Source organism: Cupressus sempervirens, chromosome 9 (genome assembly GCF_028749045.1).
Source record: "Cupressus sempervirens isolate cs-2001-9-10 chromosome 9, ASM2874904v1, whole genome shotgun sequence".
Lineage (NCBI taxonomy): Eukaryota > Viridiplantae > Streptophyta > Pinopsida > Cupressales > Cupressaceae > Cupressus > Cupressus sempervirens.
Window position 1 is genome coordinate 214,177,061 of NC_143126.1, and position 16,232 is coordinate 214,193,292.

A 16,232-nucleotide genomic window follows, 5' to 3' on the forward strand; every position below is an offset into this window, starting at 1 on the left:
CTAATATATATAGAAGAAGAGAGTTCTAAAATCAAAATTAAAAAAGAAAAAGTCATAGTTTCTCAAGTTGAAAAGAAATTTGATTGGATTGTAGATTGTGGTTGTTCACATCATATGACTAGTGATATGAACAAGTTTGTTAATTTCAAAAATCATGATAGAGGAATTATTAGGATTGATTAAAATGCATCTTGTCACATTAGAGGGATATGATATATTACTCTTGATGGAAAAACTAACACTGGTGATGTTTATTTTGTTGATGGTTTGAAGCATAACTAGTTGAGTGTTTGACAGTTGGTTGATAAAGGTTATCAATTATAGTTACAAAGAAGACTAGCATTATGAAAGATAAGGATGGTAAGCTAGTTGGAATAGGTACAATATCTAGAGGTAATGTGTTTCAATTGAATCCCAATGAGATGACTTGTTTGGTTGAGAAATTGGATAACAGTTGGTTGTGGCATAGAAGGTTTTGTCACATAAACTTTGATAACATTGTGAAGTCTATTAGTACATTCATAGTCAAAGATTTTCCTATAATCATGAAGCCTGCTAATGTTGTTTGCAAGGAATTTATAATGGCTAAATAGAAGAATGGCTCACTTCCCATCAAGAAGTTCACTACTACAGAGAATTTGGAGATTGTTCATACATACTTGAGTGGCCCTACCAAAACAAGATGTTTCTATGGAGAAAGATACTTTATGATTTTTGTTTATGATTTCACTAGAATGATGTGGGTAGTATTTCTTAAAGAAGAATCTAAGGCATTTGATAATTTTAAAATATTTAAGAATAGAGCTGAGAATGAATCTGGTGTAAAGATTAAGAGTTTGAGATTAGATAGAGGTGGAGAGTTTACTTCTAAAGAATTTAACATGTCTTGTGAAGAAAATGGAATTAAGAAACAGTTGTCATCACCCAACACTCCTAAGAAAAATGGGATAGCATAAACAATAAATAGGTATGTGTCATAGGAAACAAGAGTAATGATGTTTGAGAATGATGTATCCAAAACATTCTAGATGGAAGTGATCAATACAATAGTATACACCATGAATAGAGTGCAAATCAGGAAAGCTACAAACAAAACTCCTTATAAATTATGGTTTGGTCATACACCCTCAGTAAAGTATTTCATAATTTTTGAAAGTAAGTGTTACATAAAGAAAGATGATGATATTGGTAAGTTTGATCCAAAAAAGTGATGAAAGTATGTTCCTTGGTTACTCATTGAAAAGGAAATATTACAGATATTTTAATCATAGAAATAAGATAATTGTTGAGTGTGCAAATGTGAAAGTGGATGAAAAGTTTGGAGTAAAAGAAAGGATCATGGATTATAGTTATCATAAGGAAGAGGATAATCCTAGATCTATTAAAGAGAATGTAGAAGTTTTCTTTAAGACTAACAATGAATCACAAAGTGATGTACAAATTGGTGAGCAAAGAGGAGAACAAAGAAATGAACCAAGAGAAGAAATAAGAGTTGAGATAGAAACTCCTACACTAAATAAGAATTTGGAAAAGAATCACCCTATAGATAAGATCATTGGAAGAAAAGAAAAATGAGCAATGACAAGAAATAGGTTACATGAGGAATTATGTTTAATTTCTCATGTTGAACCTAAGAGCACAGATGAGGCATGCAAGGATGATCATTGGATTCAAGAAATGAAGAAAGAACTAGATTTGATTGTGAAGAATGAAACTTGGAAATTGGTTCCTAGGCCCAAAGACAAAAATGTTATAGGAACTAAAAGGGTATTCAAAAACAAGATGAATGAACAAGGTGAAGTTGTGAGGAACAAAGATAGATTGGTATGTAAAGGATATTCACAACAAGAAGGTATAGATTATGAAGAAAGATATGCACCTATAGCCAAAATGGTAGTAAGAATGGTCTTAGCTTATGCAAAATATAGGAAATTTAAGTTATATCATATGGATGTCAAATCAGCCTTTTTGAATGGATAACTTGAAGAAGAGGTTTACATTGAGAAACCTGAAGGATTTCCTTTGAAAGAAGAAAAAGAAATGGTATATAGATTGAAGAAAGCACTATATAGTCTAAAGAAAGCACCTAGAACCTGGTATGCAAGATTGGATAAGTATTTCTCAAAACTTCAATTTGCTAAAGCTATGGAAGATAGTAATTTTTATTTTAAAGAAATTGAAAATTTTTTGTTGATCATTGTGATATTTTTTGATGACATGATATTTGGAGATAATGATAAAGCAAAGATGAGACACCTTTAGTTGAGTACAAGAAGTATAGATCTATGATTGGAGGTTTACAATATCTGACTCACACCAAACCATATATAGAAAATGTAGTTGGGATAGTAGCAAGATTTCATGATTATCATAAGGGATCTTATTATGAAATAATAAAGAGGATATTTAGATATTTGAAGTTATACCTGATTATGGATTATGGTATGATAGATCAATTGACTTCACTTTATGTTCTTATACTGATGCAGACTAGGTAGACAGTGTGGATGACATAAAAAACACTAATGGTGGAACATTTTTCCTTGGAGGAAGATTGGTTTCTTGGCTCAGCAAGAAACAAGATTGTATTTCATAGAGTACAGTTGAAGAAAAGTATGTAGCAACAAGAAATAATTGTAATTGGATCATGTGGATGAAGTAGATGCTGAAGGACAATAGGATAGAATTTTTAGATCCTACTATCATACATTGTAATAACACAAGCACAGTGAGTATGTATAAGAATCATGTATTACATTCAAAGACTAAGCATATATCCATTAAGTATCATGTTTTGAGAGAGAAATTTGTAGAGATAGAAATGAGATTGAAATATGTAAGTACAAAAGATCATATTGCATATATCTTTATGAAGCCCTCACCTAAAGATACATTTAAGTGCTTGTGAGGTATGTTTGGGATTATGCCCCTGTCTACTTCTGAGTAGATGATGTATAGATTGTATCAATTCAATGGTTCAAAGCACTATTATTTGACTAGATTAAATTTTGATGGTTCTTATATGGGGGAGTATCTAAGATGAGCAAAGTCATGTAGGAATCTTGATAGTTGATTTAGAACAGTATCTTTGGACACTTGAGTTGATTGAAGAGTTGAAGTAGATGATTGACAAAATGAAACCTTTGTCATTGATGTCAATGGGTGTGAGTATGCATAGAGAAGTATCATGAATGTGTTAGAATATATAGTCCACCAATATAACTAAGAAGGGGGGGTGAATTAGTTATCCAACTATTATCATAAATATCAACTTTAATAAAACTTAACCATGAGACCAATATAATTAGAAACTACAGCAAGATACCCATGCACAATAACTCCAAATATGTTAACTATGGAAACCTTGATTAGAGGGAAAACCTTTGTGGGGATGATAACCACTAGATGGTGTACTAATATAAATATTCCTTGTTAAAGGATGGACCCTATTAAGAGTCTATAACAATATTCAATACATATCAATCCATGTTGGGAGACTTTGAATCCCTATTAGAAGATTCCAACCCTAATAGGAGTTGTGGAAGGAAGATGGACCCATTGTCCAAATAGCTTCAAGTGAAAGACCAATGAACCCACTATCCAAATGAACTATGTATTATGCCTTGCAAAATAATAGAACTAAATTGTACTTCCTTCCTCTTTCTTGGTCCTATCAATCAGACTTCTTCTCCTTTTGATCTTGTAATAGATCAAAAATCTCACATCCAATAATCCCTTGGATCTCTTACTCGCATTCACCAAAAAATTTTCTCCTTTTCACACTTTGCATAGAATTATATATTACAATCACATATTACAAACAAGGAAAAAATCTTTTGTATATACCCTATCTTCAAAATAATTCCTTGAGTCAGCCTTGAGGCTTTCCCAATTAATTATAATAAAATAATTAATTAATTTGCAATTAAAATAGTACTGTCGGCTTACAATATATACAAAAATCTCATATGTGTGATACTAGGGCTTTCGCACTCACTAACATCACCATTAGACTATTCTCTATCACTAGCTAACTACGCATCACTAGATTATATCTCTGCTAGAAGATATAATGTGATCATCAAAAACTACTTTCCATGAACTTTTTCTCTATACTTCTCTCTATAAATCAACTGTATTTTTTGTACATCTTCAACTTAGACTCTACATTTAATCTCATCATAAAGACACAAGATACAACATGTCCTTAAACACACTTCACTTGTACATCAAAACTCTATCCATACAGGTATGATCTCTGTCTTCTACTCTTCCAATCTTCATAGAATTACTACTATGTTGACATCAATGACAAACATAATCATGAATGCAACATGTCAATACTCTCCAATGCTTACCTGATACTCCCCCAAAGGAATATCATCAACATTCATGTTAACAATCTCCTTGTTTGGCATGGATGGCAACATAGATGAAAAACATCTAAGTTCCAAGAATACCAAACACTACTCTACCTTTTTTTGTTGTTGTTGTTCTCTTCTTTTCAAATCCTATTCATCAATCAAATCTAAAAATCCTTTGGAAAACTACTTTTTCCGTATCTTCATGAATATTTCTAAATCTCCCTAATAAAGTATCTCTCCTCCATACATACTTAGGAGATTTTTTTCATGCACTCTTCTTTCCCATTGACATCAATGACAAAGACCTCATAAAATAAATTGTTGCTCAAATAATTTAACCAGCCCACGTGTCCAAAGACACTATTCAATACCAAATAACAAGAGTCCTAAATGACTCTACTCATCACAGATACTCCCCCATATAGGAAGCATCAACATTTAGCCCATTCTAACAATAGCGCTTTGTACCACTAGACTAATGCAATCTCTACATCATCTACTCTAAAGTAGGCAAGGGCATAACCCCAAGCATACCTCTCAAGTACTCAAATGTATCATTAGGTAAGGGCTTCAGAAAGAAATCTATAGTCTAATCTTTAGTACTCACATACTCCAATCTAATTTATTTATCTGCTACCTTCTCTCTTAGAACATGATACTTAATATATATATGCTTAGTCTTAGATGCAATACAGGATTCTTAGACATACTCATTATACTTGTGTTATCATAGTATATGATAATAGGTTCTAAAAATTATATCCTAATGTCATTGAGCATCTACTTCATCCATGTCACTTGATTACATTTATTTTTTGTTGCCACATACTCTAACTTAGATGTACTTTGCAAGATACAATCTTGTTTTTTACATAGCAAAGTAACCAATCTTCCTCCAACAAAGAATGCTCCACCATTGGTGCTCTTTCTATCATCCATACTACCTACCCAATCCACATTAGTATATGCACATAACTAAAATCACTTGATTTTCATACCATACTCCATAATCATATGTTCCCTTCAAATATCTGAATATCCTTTTTACTACAGCATAATGATACTCCTTACGATTAGCTTAAAATCTAGCTATAATCCCAACTACATTTTCTATATCTAGTTTAGTGTGAGTCAGATATTACAAACCTCCAATCATGGATTTATACTTCTTCTAGTCAATTGTAGGTGTCTCATCTTTGTTAGATAACTTTTGACTAGTTATCATTGGTTTACCAATAGGCTTACAACATTCCAAGCCAAATCTCTTCAACAAGTCTTTCAAATACTTATCTTATGAAATGAAAATGCCATCACTATTTTTCACAATTTTCAAACCTAGGAAGAACTTCATTTCTCCTATCATGCTCATCTCAAACTCATTCTTCATTTCTTTAGAAAACTTATCACTTGCTTCATCATTACCTCCAAATATTATGTCATCAACAAATATTACCATTATCAACAAACTATTCTCTATTTCTTTCAAATACAAGTTATTGGTGATCATACCTTTAGCAAATCCAAGCTTTTCCAAATACTTTTACAACCTTGGATATTAGGCTCTAGGTGCTTGCTTCAGACCATATAGAGCATTCTTCAGTCTGCATACCATGTCTTTTTCTTATGTCAAAGGAAAATCTTTAGGCTGTTCAATGTATACCTCTTCTTCAAGTCTCCATTCAGGAAGGCTAATTTTACATCAATCTGATACACTTTGAATTTCTTGTTCACTGCATATGCCAAGAACATTCTTACTACTTCCATTCTGGCTATAGGAACATAAGACTCTTCATAGTCTATTCCTTCTTGTTGTCAATATCCTTTGCACACAAGTCTAGCCTTATTTCTTACAACTTCACCTTGCTCATTCATCTTGTTTCTAAATTCCCATTTGGTTCCAATAATATTCTTTTCTTTAGGTCTTGGAACTAATTCCTATGTTTAATTCTTCACAATCTTATCTAACTCTTCCTTCATTGCTTGAATCCAATGATCATCTTTACAGCCTTCATGTGCACTCTTAGGTTCAATATGAGAAAACAAACATAATTCACATACTTCTTCATTTATCTTATTTTCATTTCTACTCCCAATGATCTATTCAAGAGGGTGATTCTTTAATATACTCCTACTCGGAGCTTACAACTCAACTCTCTCTTCTGCTCTAGGCTTAGATCTCTGCTCTTTAATTTGATTTTCATTCTATAAATCATTATTAGTATCAATGATAACTTCCAAATTTTCATGATTAGCCTTTTGCTCAATAGTAGTTACCAAAGCTATTTCTTCTACTAATTGTTGGAAATCTGATTGAAAAGATCATTGTTGAAGATCAAAGAGAGAGATTTTTGCAAAGCAGGAAGTTGATTGATAAAGAATGTTTTCAATCATTGTTTTGTCATTGATTTCAAACCTACTATTTGTAGGAATGAAAATTTCTTATAAGATCCAAGTACTATCACTTAGTTGATTGATGAAGAGGATTTAATTAACAAGATGTAACAAGAGCACCTAAGAAAAAGGTTGAGTTATAATTTTGTAATAAAGTGCAAGGATCAGTTAAGACAATGGTAAGATGATGTATTGATAACATACTTGAAGATACAAATGTTGGTCACACTTAGAAACTTTGGAGAAATAAGTTGTAATAAGATTGATTATAGAGCTTGAACTAAGTTCATTAGTGGGTGCCAAGCAAGCTAGTTAGAGGTGAGCAAATTTTTAGTTGGATCCAAGAAAATGCAAAATCTAGTGTGTGCCGAGTGAACTTTAGGTGTCGAGTGAAGTTCAAGTACTGAGTGATATAGAAGGAGCCAAGCCAAAAAAAAAAACGTAGTGGATGCCAAGTGAATCTACAGTAGGTGTTGAGAATCAATAAAAAGTAGTTGATGTTGTGTAACACAATGTGTGTCGAGCACCAGAATTTCAATAGTGTCGAGCTGCTGCATTATTTTAAAAGTTGAAGATTTGTTAGATTTGAGCTAATAGAGTTATCACCTAGAATTTTGTGAACCATTTGGAAGATAAGGATGATGAGCTGGTGGTATAGAATTTCATGTAAACCATTTTTAATCAAATGCAAGAGGATTCTTCAAGATGTTTCTAGAAGAAATAAAATGTGGATTAGATTCAATGAATCCTACCTAACCCATTCAAACCAAAATAAAAGGAGGAAAGAATTGAGCAGGAAAAGAAATTCTAGACTTCAATTTAGGGAGTCACAGACCAAGAAGCAAGAGCTGCTAGAGTGTCAAATTGTGAAGTGATTGAAGGGTGTCAAGGAGAAGATATCTAGGAGAAGGAAAAACATAGCATAGAGGCTCTGCTTCAATAATTGCACTAGTACATTGAGCATGGAGACTCAAGGAGACAAAGCTTGAAAGGAGGACAAGCTATCAGAGCTGCAATGATTGAAAGCTAGGTAATGTGAAGAGGTAAAGAGTGATTTGAGATCTACAAGATAAGTTGTGAATTGTAATCAGGTCAAATCCCTTTATTGTTACTCTCTAGCAATTGTATCAGTTAGGATAAAGGAAAATCCTTTTCACTTAGGTTGGTTTAATAGCCATTTGTAAATCCTTTAATAGGGTGGCATTCCAAGTGAATGTTCTAAAGTCCTCTAACTAGGTCCACTTCTAACAGGGTGGATAAATCCTCTAACAAGGTCACATTTAATAGTGTGTTGTAGCCTTTAATAGGGTAGGCCTTTCACGGGGCATCAATTTAGAAGAGTTAGAATTGAGTAGCATGTTACTGGTGGTTTTTCTTAAATTGGGTTTCCATGTAAATCATTGTGTTATGTGTTGATTCTTTATGTGTTATGCTTGCATGTTGATTTACAGTAACTTGCTAAGTAGGAAAGTTTAAAGCTTGGATGAATGAACAGTTTTATGGGCACACTTTAGATGATAAAAGGTTTGAATTAGACTTTTGGACCCTGAATAATTGATTCAACCCCCCCTCTTAGTTATTCTAAAGCATTTCTAACAATTGGTATCAAAGCCAATTGCTGATTTAGTTTCAAGGTACTAAAAGTAGGAAGATTAGGATGTCCAAGAGAGAAGTTCCCAAGCTCAACAAAGATAAATTTTTTGCATGGTAGAGTCTGATGAATTTGCACCTTGGATCAATAGGTGACTATTCAAAAACCTCAATTGGAGTGGAGCATGTAGATCTAGCTAGACCCCTCTCTGTAGATGATTTGAACAAAAAGGAGCACAATAAGGCAATGCTAGAGATTGCCTCTGCACTCAGCTATTCTAAATTTAATGACATCAAAGGATGTGACACTACATTCAAGATGTGGAAAGCCCTATCAGATATCTATGGAGGAGATTAGAATTTTTAGAGAGCAAAGAGAGAAAGCCTCAGAGGAAATTTTGATGACATGAAAATGGAGGAAAGTGAAAATGTTGCTCAATATGGCTCTAGAATGAAAGAAGTGGTAAGTACAATAAGAAGTTTGGGTGGTCAATTGGAAGAAGAGACTATCAATAGAAAATACTTGAGAATCCTACGCCCCATCTATGCTATTAGAGTTTCAATCATCCAAGAGCTAAGGTGTGTACAAGGTAATACACTAACCTTTGAAAGAATAGTGGGAAGACTTACTGCATTTGAGTTATCCAACTTTGACAACTACAAACCTAAGAACCTTGAATCTACTTTCAAGGCCAAGCTAACATTGAAAGACACTGAGGAGGTGACATCAAAGAAGAAGAGTAGAAAAGGAAAACATGCATCCAGTGATAGCAATACAGATGAGGAAGATGTGGAACAGTTGGAAGCACTATTGGCTAGAATATTTCATAGAGGAAAAGGTAAATTCAAAGGTAAACTACCTATTATTTGTTTTAATTGCAATGAAGTAGGTCATATTGTTGCAAGGTGTACATAGAAGAGGAACTACAAAGAAGGAAACAAGTTCAAGAACAAAGAGAAGATGATAGCAAAGATTGCATGGACAAAGGAAAAAGATGCTACATTGTTGAAGAAGATTCTAATGAGAATGATAATGAAGTAGTCTATGTAGCCATGAAAGATGAATCAAATGATGATGAAGCAATAGAAATGGTAACTTGTGTGAACAAAAATGATAAGTGAATCATAGATAGTGGATTCTCACATCACATGATAGGAGATAAAAGTAAGTTTATTACCTTTACGCAATATGATGGAAATAGTGTTAGATTTGGAAATGATGCAATTAAACTTATAGAGAAAATTTCATGTGATAATGCATACTATTTTGAAAGATTGAACTATAATTTGTTGAGTGTATCATAGTTAGGCAATGTAGGCTACAAAGTAGAATTTGGAAACACTAATGGAAATCTAATAGGAAAAGGTGAAGAAAATAGGAGTAACTTGTTTTACCTAGATATGGAGGACGCAACCTGTCTTGTTGTTAGACTTGATGATGTGTGGTTATGACATAAAAGACTATTTTATGTTCACTTTGACAACCTAATCAGCATCAGCAAAAAGAAGAAAGTCAGAGGTTTTCTCAAATTGAAGAAACCTAAAAACACAATGTGCAAACAATGTCAACTAGGAAAGATGACTAAGTCTAGTTTCAAAAGCATAACATACACTTCCAAAGAAGTACTAGAACTAGTCTATACAAACTTATGTGGACCATTAGAAGTACAAAGCTACCTAGGAGATAGATACATAATACTATTTGTGGATGACTACTCCAGAATGATGACTTCCATGGTTTTGAAGAAAAAATCTAATGCCTTTCAAATGTTTAAGTGGTATTTGGCCATAGTTGAGAAGGAAATAGGAAAGAGTCTAAAGTGCCCAAGGTTAGATAGAGGAGGAGAGTTTACATCAAAATAATTTGAGATATTATGCAATGATAAAGAAATCAAGAGAGAAACATCAGCACCAAAAACTCCACCATAGAGTGGTATTGTTGAAACAAGCAATAGATCATTAATAGATTGTGCTAGAACAATGATAATGGAGAGGATTATTGCTCTAAAATACTGGAAAGAAGCTATAAGAATTGTTGTTTACACTCTAAATAGAGTTCAAGTCAAGAAAGGAACAAATGCATCACCTTTTGAATTATGCTATGGTCACTCACCTAATGGAAAACATTTCAAAGTATTTGGTTGTAAGTGCTATATTTTTAAAGACACTAGAAATGGAAAATTTGATTCAAAGAATGATGAAGGCATATTCCTTGGATACTCCACTAGAAGTAAGGCATATAAGCATTTGAATACTAACACTAACAAGATTGTGAAGAGTGCAAATGTAAATTTTGATGAGCATGCAGAATTCCAAGTTGATGAAACTAAGAAATCAAAAGATTATAGATCCTTTGTATACTTCTATGAAGGAATGATTGTTGAAGATAATGATGTCAATCAAGTTAGAAATCAGCAACAAATATTAGTATCAGCCGAGCCAAAACCAATGAATTACAAGTTGCATTTAGAAGCCGAGTTGCAAAATAAAGAAAATGCACATTCTAACTCTAAAATTAGTACACATGGAAGAGATGATGAAATACCAGATGGAGTAGAGAAAAATGACTCTGAAGCTAAAGGATCAAACATGGAAAGAAGGATAGAACAAAGACTAGGCAAGTATGTAAGACATCACCCTACAGATAAAATCATTGGTGACAAGGATGCCAGACCAATGACAAGGAATAGACTAAGGAATGAATCATGTTTGATGAGTAAGATTGAACCCAAAATAGTGGAAGATGCACTACAAGATGATGACTGGTATAAAGCTATGAAAGAGGAGATAGACCAGATTGAGAAAAATAAAACCTAGACCCTAGTTCCTAGACTAGCTGATAAGAATGTAATTGGTACCAAATGGGTGTTTAGGAACAAACTTGATGAGAATGGTGAGATAACAAGAAATAAGGCCAAACTAGTCTACAAACTATATGCACAACAAGAAGAATTGAATTATGGGGAAACATTTTCCCTTGTTGCAAGAATGAAAGGAGTAAGAACACTGCTTGCATATGCTGCTTACAAAGGTTTCAAAGTCTACCAAATTGATGTAAAGTTTACTTTTCTAAATGGTATAATGAAAGAGGAAGTCTATATAGAACAAGTTGGGGGATTTTTTGATAACAACAACAAGAATATGGTCTACAAACTACATAAGGCACTCTATGGTTTAAATCAAGCACCTAGAGCATGGTATGAGAGACTGCACAAATATTTTGTGAAGATTGGATTTGAGAGAATAGATGACAACAACAACCTATACATCAAAGAAGAAAAAGGTAAAGATACTTTGGTATCTGAAATCTTTGTTGATGATATAATATTTAGAGGAAAATATGTTCTATGTAAAGATTTTACTGATCAAATGAAACATGAGTTTGAAATGTCAATGTTTGGAGAAATCAAATTTTTTGTTGGATTGCAAGTACATCAATTGAAGCATAGCATATTTGTGACCCAATCAAAATATATCAATGAGATACTCAAGACATTTGGATTAGAAGACTCAAAACTAGACAACACACCAATGGTAATAGGACATAAGTTATCCAAGAATGATGAGTCAGCTGAAGTGAATCAAACAATGTATAGACCAATGATTGGAAATTTGTGGTATGTTATACATAGTAGACTAGACATTCCATTAGAAATTGGAATAGTGGCAAGATTTTTTGCAAATCTAAGAGAAAATCATCTGATGGCAGTAAAGAGAATACTGAGATACCTAAAAGGAATTTTTTGAGGTAAGAGCCTACACTGATGTAGATTAGGGAGGTAATGTTGATGACAAAAAAGAACCAGTGGGGGAGCACTCTTCTGAGGTAAAAGACTGATTACATGGACTAGTAAAAAGCAAAGTTGTACCTCACAATCAACAACAGAAGCTGAATATGTTGCTACTGCTATCAACTACACTAATATTGTATGGATCAAACATCTATTGCAAGGTATGAAGGAAGAGGTAAATTAGCATGTGATACTTTATTGTGATAATACAAGTGCCATCAACATATCAAAGAATCCTATAGTACATGCCAAAAAAAAGCATATTGCAATCAAGTATCACTATGTAAGAGAATTGGTGGAAGACAAGAAAGTGAAAATGGAATATGTCATCTCAAAGGAACAAATTGCTAACATCTTCACAAAAGCACTACCTAAATATGATTTTGAGTATCTTAGAGGTAAGTTAGGGGTGATACCCCTAGCCAAGGCTACTTAAGCAACAACAAAGATTTCCCTACATCAAATGAGTTAATTGGTGAAATATTACAAATTGATGCAGAGGATACTTACTTTAGAATTCATGCTTGAAGTAATCAAAGTGCAAAAGTTGCAAAACAGTCACAAGCAAGGTGACAAAGGGAGAAATTGGAAGTTTCAAAAAATGTTATATTTGCATGATAAGATGTTGAAGTAATATGTCTTTGGCATTGTTTTCAAAGAGGGAGATTGTGAACATACTGATCAAATCTAGAGAAAGAGGGAGATTGTCAAATCCAGAGAAAGATGGAGAAATAGTAGAAACTGATCAACAGAAAAAGAGGGAGAGCTATCAATAGCATTCAGTTGGACATAGAATAAAGAAGTAGAGGGAGAAGTGAGCAGAACTAATCAACAGAAAAGTATGAAAAAGAGGAAAGGATACAGTAGCTAAGAGGGAGAAGTAGAAGTAAAGTAATCAAGATATAGATCACAGAGGGAGAAGTGAAAATTTATGGTAACACATTTTCTTTTGGCATTCGACTTACTATTCTAACCTAGTTAGTATTTTGAGAACTTGGTTAAATAGTTTGATCTGATGGTAGATCAATTTGGTTTGCCATCAATGCCAAAGAGGGAGATTGTTGGAAATCTGATTGAAAAGATCATTGTTGAAGATCAAAGAGAGAGATTGTTGCAAAGAAAGAATTTTATTGATAAAGAATGTTTTCAATCATTATTTTGTCATTGATGTCAAACCTACTATTTGTAGGAATGAAAACTGCTTATAAGATCCAAGTACTATCACTTAGTTTGATTGATGAAGAGGATTTAATCAACAAGATGTAACAAGAGCACCTAAGGGAAAGGCTAAGTTATGATTTTGTAATGAAGTGCAAGGATTAGTTAAGAAAATGGTAAGATGATGTATTGATAACATACTTGAAGATATAGATTTTGGTCACACTTAGAAACTTTGGAGAAATAAGTTGTAACAAGGTTGATTGTAGAGCTTGAACTAAGTTCATTAGTGGGTGCCAAGCAAGCTAGTTAGAGCCGAGCAAATTTTTAGTTGGAACTGAGCAAATGAAAAATCTAGTGTGTGTCAAGTGAACTTTAGGTGCCAAGTTATATAGAAGGAGCTGAGCAAAAAGAAAACTCAGTGGATGCTGAGTGAATCCACAGTAGGTGTCAAGCATCAGTAAAACATGGTTGATGCTAAGTAACACAGTGTGTACTAAGCATCAAAATTTTAATAGTGTTGAGCTGTAGTATTATTTTAAAAGTTGAAGATTCGCCAGATCTAAGTTGATAGAGTTGTTACCTAGAATTTTTTGAACCAATTGGAAGATAAGGATGATAAGTTGGCGGCACATAATTCTATGTAAACTATTTTTAAGTGAATACAATAGGATTCTTCAAGATGTTTCTAGAAGAAATAAAATGTGGGTTAGATTTAATGAATACTACCTAACCTATTCAAACCAAAATAAAAGGAGGAAAGAATTGAGTAGGATAAGCAATTCTAGACTTCTATTTAAGGAGTCACAAACCAAGAAGCAACAGCTTCTAGAGTGCCAAATTATGAAGTGATTGAAGGGAGTTAAGGAGAATACATCTAGGAGAAGGAAGAACAAAGCATAGAGAGCCTACTTCGATAAGTGGTTAGAGAGAGATGATTGTACTGGTACATTGAGCATGGATACTCAAGGTGATAAAGCTTGAAAGGAGGACAAGCTATCAGAGCTGCAATGATTGAAAGCCAGGCAATGTAAAGAGCTGAAAAGTGATCTGAGATCTGCAAGATAAGTTGTGAATTGTAATCAGGTCAAAACCCCTTATTGTTACTCTCTAGAAATTCTATCAGTTAGGGTAAAGGAAAATCCTATGGACTTAAGTTAGTTTAATAGCCATTTGTAAATCCTTTAACAAGGTGGTATTCCAAGTGAATGTTCTAAAGTCCTCTAACCAAGCGCACTTCTAACAGGGTGGATAAATCCTCTAACAAGGTCACATTTAATAGTGTGTTGAAGCCTTTAATAGGGTAGGCCTTTCACAAGGTATCACTTTAGAAGAGTGAGAATTGAGTAACATGTTACTAGTGGTTTTTCCCAAATTGGGTTTCCATGTAAATACTATGTTATGTGTTGATTCTTTATGTGTTATGCTTTCATGTTGATTTATAGTAACTTGCTAAGTAGGAAAGTTTAAAGCTTGGATGAATGAATAGTTTTATGGGAAAACTTTAGATGATAAAGGGTTTGAATTGGACATTTGGACCATGAAAAACTAATTCACCCCCCCTCTCAGTTATTCTAAAACATTTTTAACACTGATTCCTCTTCCCTAACCAATTCATGCTCATTATCATCATAGTTTTTCAAGAATCTTTCTATAATTTCTTTACACTCTTCATCTTCATCAAAAAGTGAATTATTTCTAAATTTTCTTACTCTCTTAGGACATCTAGATGAAAAATGACCAAAATCTTTACATGTCCAACAAATGAAAATTTTCACACCTTCTAGCTCTCTTTTCATAAGAAGATAGATACCTTCCTTGATCTTCATCTCTTCTTTGGATCTGGATTTGTCTTTACTTGTGCCTCTATTCTTTTGTACACAAAATAGGATTTTGGATCTGGAAACTCAATGCTCTATTCTTTACACAGATCTGATAACTCACCAAGAATCTCCATCTTCTAGGTGTCAAAATTTTCTCCATCAAATTTAGGACTATCTTTTTTGAAGTAACTCACTAGTGATCTGCCAAAGTTGTTAAGCTTTCTCTTCAAGGACCTAAAGCTCTAATACCAATTATTAGAATATATAGTCCACCAATATAACTAAGAGGGGGGTGAATTATTTATCCAACTATTATCACAATTATCAACTTTGATCAAACTTAACCATGTGATCTATACAATAAGAAACTACAACAAGATATTCATGCACAATAACACCACATATGTTAACTAGGGAAACCATTGATCGAAGGCAAAACCCCAATGGGGAATACCCACAAGATGATGTACTAATATAAATATTCCTTGATGGAGGATGGACCTTGTTAGGAGTCTATAAAAACATTTAGTACATATAAGTCCCTATTAGGAGACTTTGAATCCATGTTAGGAGATTCTAACCTTGTTAGGAGTTGTGGAAGGTATATGGATCCACTATCCAAATAGCTTCAAGGGAAAGACTGATGATACCACTATCCAAATGATCTTTTTATTATTCCTTCTAGAATAATAAGATTGAATTGTACTTCCTTCCTCTTTCTCTATCTTGTCAACTAGACCTTTTCTCCTTCTAATCTTGTAACCAAATCACAAATCTCACATTCAATAATCCCTTGGATTGCTTACTCGCACTCACCAAACACTCTACTCATTTTTACACCTTGCATAGAATTATATATTATAATCAAATCTTACAAACAAGGAAAACATCTTTCCTTTATACCCTATCTTCAAAATAATTCCTTGAGTTGGCCTTGAGTCTTTATCAATTAATTATAATAAGATAATTAATTAATTTGCAATTATAATAGCACTGTCAACTCACAATATATACAAAACTTCACATGTGCAATACTAGGTATTGTGCACTCACTAACATCACTATCGGACTATCCTTTCTCTCTGGCTGACCATGCATCACCAAATTATATATCT